Below are 9,974 nucleotides of genomic sequence, written 5' to 3'. Positions count from 1 at the left end.
TGTCGCATATAAGGTCTAGGCCAGCCCGTGGGGGTATGCAGTACTCAAAAGCGGTTGGACATAGGTTGCGGTGGAAGAGTTCGAGTGGGCTGACAATACAGTGTGGTACCAGTCATGAAGAAGTGCTATGTAAAGGACATAGACCCGTCCTACTGTCCTTTTTCCACCACAAGGCTATGTGAAATAAGCTGCAAAAGGACAAAAATCTGGACCAAGTTAAAGTAAGCAGAGTCTAGTGGCAGTAAAAATATAACAAAAGGGATGTCAATGTCATGAAGGCATTAACCTCATCACTCCAGTATCTTTTAGTTTTCATCAGTGGAATCTTTCAAATCATTTTCATTTAGCTTTGTGCCTTTACTCTGAGGATGATAGACACAGCCTTCATTAACTCTCTCACTATGAAGGGGGTTTCTAAGCAAAACAAAACAGCCTGTCATTAGTAAGAAAATGAGAAAGGAATCTGCATGTTGAAAGAATCTCTCAACAGTATGTTACGAACACTACACTGCTGACTTAGTTCAGTCAGCCACACTGCATGTTTATCAGCTGGTGCAATTGGCTTAAGTTATTTTTGGATATTTTCTGGTGCTCTATGTCACCATTATTTGCTGACTTTTTTAATGTCCTGTTCTGCAGTCATGTCCACAATAAATAACAAAAATTGCCTCTTAAAGCTGCATTGCTCTCTGTAGTTTCCTAGGTTTACAGTACCAGGTGTATGAAAAAAGTAGTCTTGGAACAAAACCCTTATACTGTGTGTGTGTGTGTGTGTGTGTGTGTGTATCTATAGATAGGTAGATAGATAAATAGATACACACACACACACACACACACACACACACACACACACACACACACACACACACACTTTAATGAGAACTTACTTTATATGACAGTGTAACTGATCTTCCTTCCAAATACATGGTACTGTTTGGGTGATAAATGTAGCTGTGTTGTGCATCAGGCAGGCAGGTTTTTAACCATTGTTATGTCAGCTGCCTTGCCCTGTACATATAGTTAGTCCTTACTTAACCCAATTAACCTAACAGTTTTAATCTCTGAATTACATGAATTGTCTGGTTGTAAGAATATAAGAACATAACAAATAAGAGTAGGCCAGCTGGCTCATGCTAAGCAGCTCCTACAAGAGTGTGAGTTTACCAGAATAGACAAGGACAGAAATATGAAAGCCCTCCCCTGCCCATCAAAGTGTATGTCATTGAACTGAAAAGGTCAAATCTAAGGTCTGTGCAAGCAAAATGCTACTTTCAACCAAACAAATTTAAGTCAGACCTGTTTTGGTTCATGAATGAGATGTTAAAAGCACAGAAAACACTAATATCTGATTTCAAAATAATGCTGTAATGAAATGCAAGGACTGTACTGTACTAAAAGGCATTAATACATGAACATCTTAATAATGCAACAGCTTTAAATCAGTGCTACCCATACCTGGAAATGTCCATAAATTATCTGGGCCAATTGTACCAGCTGCATTATAAAAATTGTACATAACAACCAACTGCTGCCACTGACACCTTGAATCTAGCGATGTATCTTATTGGTTTATTCCTGCACAGGGAGAGACTTGCTGGAGGGGTTACAGATGTCCCTCATAAGCCCATTCAATATGTGAGACCTTTGCTAAGCTGAATGAAATGGTTTAGATGTAGCAGAAATAAACTAAAAAAGTATATCATCCTACTGAAAGGGTTTATACAATATTCTGAATGCCAATTATCCCTTTCACTGTAAGGACACCTCAAAGCTCAACAATATTCACAGGTTTAGCCTCAACATGCCATCTTAAATGTATTTCAGAGATATGAAATGGTTTAATAGAATTTTACTCCTCTGACTGCTGGAACATTCTCATAGCTGAACAAAATGATACGGTGTTTTCAGATATCTAAATGTGTCCTTAGCAGTAAAGGGGTTGATTATGTGATCCATTACCATCAATAATTTGACTGTGGTTTGACTAAGCATGACAAATACAAATACAGTACAGTATTGCGCGCACAGTTCTCGTCAAGTTCAGCTGATCTCTCATGCTGTATGTGTAGTATAAAGTCCTCATTAATTTTTTTTCTTCAACATTCTTCCTTGTAAATTTCACACTATATTATAAAAACTGTCCATGGTCTGTCAGTCCCAACAAATTACAGTACCCACTGTGTGGATAAATTTCTGATGCATTGGAACCTGTCCCTGATTTAGTGGGAAGCATAAGTTTTGGTTAGTCCAGATATGCACAAGTTTGCTCCATAAACACCTGCCTTCCTTGAATCAACCATGGTTTCTGAAGGATTTCTAGCAAACAATGGGTCTCCTGCAATGAGCATTGTGTATATGAAATGAGATCATACCCACACACTGAAACTGTGCTTATTTTGAAGATACAACAGTTCCATCCAGACTTGAACTGGGCTGAACCTATTGTATTATTAAAATAAAAACAATTTCCTTGTGGGTACTGGTGCAGGTGCAACTTTTTGCATCTGAACAATTCACATAACTGTGAAATCATGAATGATTCTGTAGTGTATACTATTTTATATATATATATATATATATATATATATACAGTTACACACACCAAACATTGAAAGAATCTGAACATAAATGATTATTCACTTATACAGGATACAGGTATGCCCATATTTTTTTACAGTTGTTTATAGGAACTGGAATTCAGTTGCATGATTTTTTTTTGTTTTTTTTATATATATATCATGTAATATTATATACCATTACCTATTAGCTTGTAAACTTTGTGCATTAAAGGACGATATAAAATACATGTCATTTTCCTGTCCAGGTTTTGCAGCTTTACAAGTACCACACAGTACAGTACTGCTATTATTATGTTAATGTTAACCACATCAGAATGTCCACAGACTGGCAGCAAATGGAAACAGGTATGTACAGTACAGTCAGAAAGATAGCTACAGTCCACAACAGCAATTGTTGTTAGACATATCCAAAATTATAATACAGGACAGTACCTAGGTGTGCAATAAAGTGAAAAACCTCAAAACCAACAACCTCTGGAAAAAATATTAGTCAGATTACAGCTTCTCTGAAAAGCATGAAGCAGAATCTTGAGTACTTTGGTTCAGGAAGTACTGAACCTGTCTGTAACACAGTACAGTATATGATACTACAGTAAACCCTTCATAAGTCAAACTATATGGGGCTGTTGGGTAGTTCAATTTACCAAATTTTCTGACTAACCGGAAAATATATATATATATACTGTATATATATATATATTATTCCCTACAATAGTTGCAAATTATATGTGATTACTTGTTTATTAACACTAAACTAAAGATGCATTTATAAAGCAATAAAAACAATTTGGTGAATGTCATAAGCTAGGCTAGGATGGAGGTTGCATACATGGAGGGCTAGGTGAAGGGTGCAACAGTCAGTTACATAGAGTTCTTGCTTATTTTCTTCATTTTACAAGCAATGAAACTAAGATGAAACATGGAATATACCAGACTAAAATGTATCACTTGGAATATAAACAAATGTAACCCTTTGAATAAACACTAAGTCACATCTCTGTCGAGTTTGACCTCCCGGAAATTCCGCCTTCTGAAGGGTTGAATTATCAAGGTTTTACTGTATTTATGTTAATTAAACCCTCTGAGAGAATTATGCTTCCCTCAGCTGAATAAAACAATAATCGCAGTATAAAAGCTGCAGTTACCTTGACTGTTCTTCCTAACTGTCCTCACTCACAACTGCATACAACATGTGACACACGCTGCTTTATCTTGCTTAACATAAGTGGATTCAAATGCTTCTCAGTTGTCTTACCCATTTATTCCAATAAATACATTATTTACACATCCCATTCCTTAAAGTATCTGAGCAAAATACTAAGAGAAGGGTACGCGGGTGACTCATACATAACAACAATGGAATGATCGGCTAACTCACACCGCTGTCTCGAACAGCTGGTGAGTCACATGATGAGTCAGTATTCAGCTGCATTCTTCCTGCTACCCACTGTACCTCTGCAAGACTCATACTGTACAGGGAAATGGTCCAAGTCTCCAAGAGGTGCAGTGAGTATTTCGCTGTGGTCCTTATAAACATAACATGACTACGATCACAGAATACACTCTCTAACTTTTAACTTCACTAAAATTGCATTCATTGTGACTAAATGCATAATCCTCAACTTACACAGTCCAGTCCAGTCTACAATGTACCTATCTGCATTTGTGAACCAACAGACATGAGATCAAGATGCCATGAGGTACTATCATGATCAAGTTTGCCACCACTTTCTTGCTGGTTGTGGCACTGGAAGGTGTTACGTAAAGATTTTGTAAACGACAGCCATGTGATGCACACGCTGAAGAATATGAGAAAGAAGGATACACTCTAATGTTCACAGACATATGCAAAATTTGGAAGGCAGGACACAAAGCTGGCAAGGGAGTGTTGGCAAACTTTTGTTAATGATGGTACAAACTCACACACTACCTGATGCCAAACCTCTAAATTCTCATCCTAGTAGTGGCAGAAAACATAAATCTTTGCCTGGCTTAACTTCACTCCTACTCCAGTCTGTATATCTTCTAACCTTTTGCCTCAATCTTCTCTCCCCTGACTTATGTTTTCTTTCTGCCTCATTTCATATCCCAAATCTGGCTAGGCAAGTTGGTCCGGACATTTAAGATGAGAGTGACTAGCCCCACTCAGCCCTGAGCAGCATTACATGAGCAATAAACCGCAACCACCCCTTGGATATCAACCTGCACTGGCTCCAACATATTGGAGCACCTTAATTACCCACTAAACCACCAGGCGCCATAATTTGGTTATATGGTTACCACCCAGTGTACAGTAAACCTGGTGTACAGTAAACCATTTGGCTTGCCACTCAGCGTACAGTCACCCATAGGGAGAAGGAAGAGGACGGAATGAAGGAAAGACAGAAGAAGAAGGAAGGAAGAGGGGAAAGGGCAGTCACCAGACAGCAAAACTACATCGAGTGAGTGGATGGTGAGTACCCCAAGTATCCAGTTTAATAATAAATACAACACAGATCTACAATACTTAGCTGTCAAGTTGTCAGAGAACTTATTTCATGCTGATAAATATTTCAGTAATGGCATTAAATGTGCATATCCAAACCACAATGTAAATCAACAGACAATAAATATTATAATCAGGTATGCAATTAGTGGTGGGTGATGGCGACCAACATCCACTCACCTGACAGTGCTGCCTACTTCTTCCTTAGCCTTTATCATTCTTTTTCTGTGCCTGCCCTCCTCTCTTCTCTTCCTGTTTCTCCCATCTTTCCTGTCACTTATTGCTTTTCTTTCCTTTATAGGTGGCTTTACATTGAGTGACAAGCCAAATGGTTTCCTGTAAGCCAAGAAACCATTTACAATGCTGGGTGGTAACCATTTAACCAAACCATACGGGCTCCCTACGTGTCAACAAGTGGGTTGGTGGAGGGTTAGTGCCCCTCCCTGTAAAACAAATAACTCAAAGTCAAATGGCCACTCCTTACGGGATTATGGCGTTTGGCGATAGATAGATAGATGCAATTTTCCTTGTGCAAGTAACTATCATCTCCAAATAAAAAAATACAAGTAATAAACTATAACTGACTAAATATTACCCATATTTAGGGTAATATATTTCCGACATCACAAATTCTTCGTTTAACATGATGGCACTGTCAGGTTAGTACTGCAACATGTCACTAATGTCTATTACCAAACTGCAAAGTGGAATGCAACCTCCTAATTTTCTATTGTCATTTTGGAAGCACCTGTGGTTACCAGTTATGATCTGCCTGCATCCCACATTACAGAGTACAGCATGGATATGTGAAGGCTACTCATGCTCTATCTTACATGTTTCAAAGAGAATAAAAATAAATAAATAAATAACAGGAAGCCAGCTTTCCACTTTCCAGTTTAATGTTTAAGCAAATGACCAATAGTGTCTGCACCGTCAAACCCTACCTCCTTTTGGAAGCAAGTTGTAGTCAGAGTTTCACACTAAATAAATACCTGCTGTTGGTAGTGTCCAGTCCCTCCAGACTGAAAAAGTACAGCAACAGTGTCATCATGAACTGTCCTTAATGTATTTAATAAAGTCGAACAACAGGTTTTTGTTACCTATGAATCACTGACTGTGACCTCCCTCCAGCCAGGGGAGGAATTCAAGGGCAGGCAGAAACTCCATCACTGACGCCCATCCAGGATGCAACACAGCACCCCATACTATCAAGCACACTAAGGAAGACTGCACTGCACACAATCACCTGCACCAACAACACAACATAAACTCCTTGAAAGCTCTGTGAGAAAGCTCGGTCTCGGTCGTGGCTTTCCTTAAGGACTCAGGGCTTTTCAGCCAGACTGCCCAGAGAACAACTACTACTACCTCTCTGAATCTGAGTGGATTCCTTTTTACTTTACCCTTGCAGCTATCAGACGATTTACTCAACCTGGGACAAGCCTTATGTATAGAAGAGGCGTAATAAGGCTGTACACAACCCCTCCAGCTTGAAAAATCTATTCTAGCTGATTAATATCATTAGAGAGATAGCAAGAATAAACCAAAAAACGACATCACCCATATTCAAGGAGCTAATGTACAACACAATGAAAACAGTGCCACAGCTCATGTACTCCTATTCAACACTATCCATACAATGACTTCTACTCATCTCTATTCTGGTTACTACTAGGTTGGTCACTTTCATCTTAAATGTCAGGACCAATTTGCCTAGCCCAGGCTCCTGTGCTCCTCATGGGGTAACACAGGTTTAGATGATGTATGTATGTATGTACTACTGAATGCTTTTAACCCTTCAACCCAATGATGCATTCTTCATTATATTCTTGATACCACTGGACAACTGCCTTCAGCTCCGAGGAAATTTTTTTGAGGTGTTCAATAGAGCCCTCATTATCTGCTTCATTACTAGAGATCTGTCCTGAGGAAGCAAGAATAACCAAGAGAATACATCATGGAAATGAGGGGGTTAATCACCTTCAGAGAGATCTGTACAACTGAAAGGAATGTACTGTACAGTAATTCTAAGTGACTCCTTCAGTGTATCTTTATGCTTATTTCATTCAGTATTTTAGTTCAAACCTTGGATCTCTGGCACTTCCAAGAAAATCTGAACCTCCTAAACTAAGCTCTAATGCCCTTCCTTACACACAAGGTTACTACTGGTGACCATAATGACAGGATCTGTTGATTCCATAATTCCACATGACACAGATTCTCCTCATTTAAAGCTCTGTTTTGATTAATGTTTTCCCAGCACAATGCTGCTACTTACGTACATATTTCCACTTCTGGCTGTCCTCATCATCCCTAAATCATGAGCCAAAAGCACAGGTATCAGCCAAGGCAGCATTTTGCTGGCACTTAGCTCAAACTCTAATTGTCCAACACTATAGCTCCCTAGCACCTCTTCCTCATCAGTTTATTTCTGCATATGGTATATGGTACTATACTAATATGCTTGATTAGGGTATTTATGCGAGTAGGGTAAAGCCTGGATTTCAAAAGCTCATTCGAATTACATACAAATGACTATGTGGGTGACACATGGACATATGCAGAGATTTTTAAAGGGGGGGGTGGGGGAATGCTGCTTTATTGATTTCCTACTTCCTTGCTTCTTTTTCTCTGTTTTTGTATCCTATCTTACCATATGGCTTAGGTGAGAATAAGGGCTGCGATGATGATGTTCCTGCAAATTGTTGATATTCAAAGGTTTCCGAGAACGTGATGCTAGAGCCTGCTATGTCAATGAAATTATGAGTTTAAGCACAAACTGGCTACTGGCACTATATTCCATCACTCCATTCCATCTGAGCTGTGCTAAAGTCTGTCTCCATCTACAGTACAGTATCTACAAACAACTTCATCAACACAACTAATGACAATCTTACTGTACCCTGATCCACATTACTACTACATCCAACCCCTTCATTCAAAAAGCCTCTGGTGAGGTTTAGAATAACCTGGAAACAGCAAGAATAAAATCAGACTTAAGAAGTTAACCTCTACACTCATGTGCATCTCCTGGGCTGGACAATATCATCTGGTAACAGCCACATTTATTATCACCATCTAAAGTCCTGTTATGTCTCCTGCTTTTCTGTCTACAGACCACAGCCTCTGGAATCTGAGGCAGGTGACACTGATGAAACTGATCTATGGCCACATAAAGCATATCAGTGCTGCAGAATCATCAGACATTCAAAGCTCATGGACAAAGAAGTGGGAGAGGTGACGGGACTTTCGCTGCCGAGCATTCATTCTCACGATGATGCGGTTAACTGTTTCAGCATGACGATCTCTTATAACATATTATTCATACCATCTCCAGACAATATTACACTGCTCAGCTCTCATATTAAAGGGGTTAATGCTATGATATGTTACATTACATTTAAGACACCACAAATAATTCAAGGATGGGTAGGTCTCTTCGCCTGATGGCTGCTCTTTAAGTGCTGCAATATGACACAGCAAATACTTACCAACCTAGCATATTACACTGCAGTGGATAAAAAGTATGCCTCATTCTTTACAATTACACAATAACAAAGAGTATCACATCATTTAATACAGTAACAATTCTACTAAACATTTAATAAAAATTCACAATTTCATCAGAAGTGTTCATGATAGTACCTTCTCTCTCAAACATGTCCACATTAAAAACACATTAGCTAGTTAGTCAAAAAAAAACTTGCATTTCTCCATAACAGTAACAGAATCTATTCATCAACAACAGATACAAAAACAACAAACCCACTCTAAAAACACATTGCTGTTTTCTTTCCCCTTCTCCCCAGTAATATCATGTTTTAACCTTTCAGTAAAACGTCTTTAATCTTTTATGCCTACCAGGATTTCTCCCAACTGAACACTATCATCCGGTTTTAGTCTGAAATAACCCATGCAGCCTTATGATGTATTTTCTGTTTTATTCTTATTATTTCCTGATGGCTTAAGCTTAGAAAACGGTTGTCGAACTGAGAGGATTAGATACTGCCTTCACTGTCTCCTTTATTACTAAGCTGTTATCTCTATCTGAATATAATAATTCGGTAGCAGCACGGAAAAACTAAAAACACATATCATCGGATGCAAGAAGAAATAGAAAATGTCATCAGAAACAAGAAAAAATAGAAAATATGTCATTGGAAGCAAGAGAAAATTGAAAACATGTCACTGGAAGCAAGAAAAAAAAAGAGAGAGAAAGAGAGAGAAAATACAGTATGTCATCGGAGGCATCTGATTTTCATAAGTTCTTGTGATTTTTCTATAAATATCATCAAAATAATATGGACTGGTTCCTGCAGAAGAAGATATCTAAGCAGGAAGAACCAGTAACCTGTAACCCCACCGACATGATGGAACAGGAAATGAAATTAAAAAGTACCACTAGCAAGTACCTCACTGCTACTGGCGGGGATTTTTTAAAATGGTACCATTACTGCTACCACCGGTCTTTTTTTCAGCCAGTACCACTATCACTACCACTGGTACAGTACTTTCAAAGTACCACTTGCCCACCTTTGATTATGCCCTCACATTATGGAAGGTCCATCGAGAAGTGAACATGACATTCTTCAACAGCAGTACGCTAATTTCTACAAGTACTGTACTGTATACTCACTCCAAGCTACTGTCAATGCTACATCAAACTTAACCCCTTCAAGTATGACAATTTTTTTTGTTTCCTAATTACACTTGCTAATACCTTATGATTTTATTCAGTTCAGACTTAGGGAAAACCTCAACTACAGAAGTGAAGAGATATAATTCACATCTTTTTGTGGTATCACCAGATGATTTTATTCAGTTCAGGAGAGACCCAATACAGTACAATCCCAGCTATCCGGTATCCAGACAAACGGAATACTCAGAACAACGGGAAAATTCAAGGGCTG

Source organism: Coenobita brevimanus, chromosome 107 (genome assembly GCF_032717465.1).
Source record: "Coenobita brevimanus isolate Jiangsu-jjx chromosome 107, ASM3271746v2, whole genome shotgun sequence".
Taxonomy (NCBI): Eukaryota; Metazoa; Arthropoda; class Malacostraca; order Decapoda; family Coenobitidae; genus Coenobita; species Coenobita brevimanus.
The sequence above is the reverse complement of the archived record's forward strand: the minus strand, read 5'-3'. Positions refer to the sequence as shown.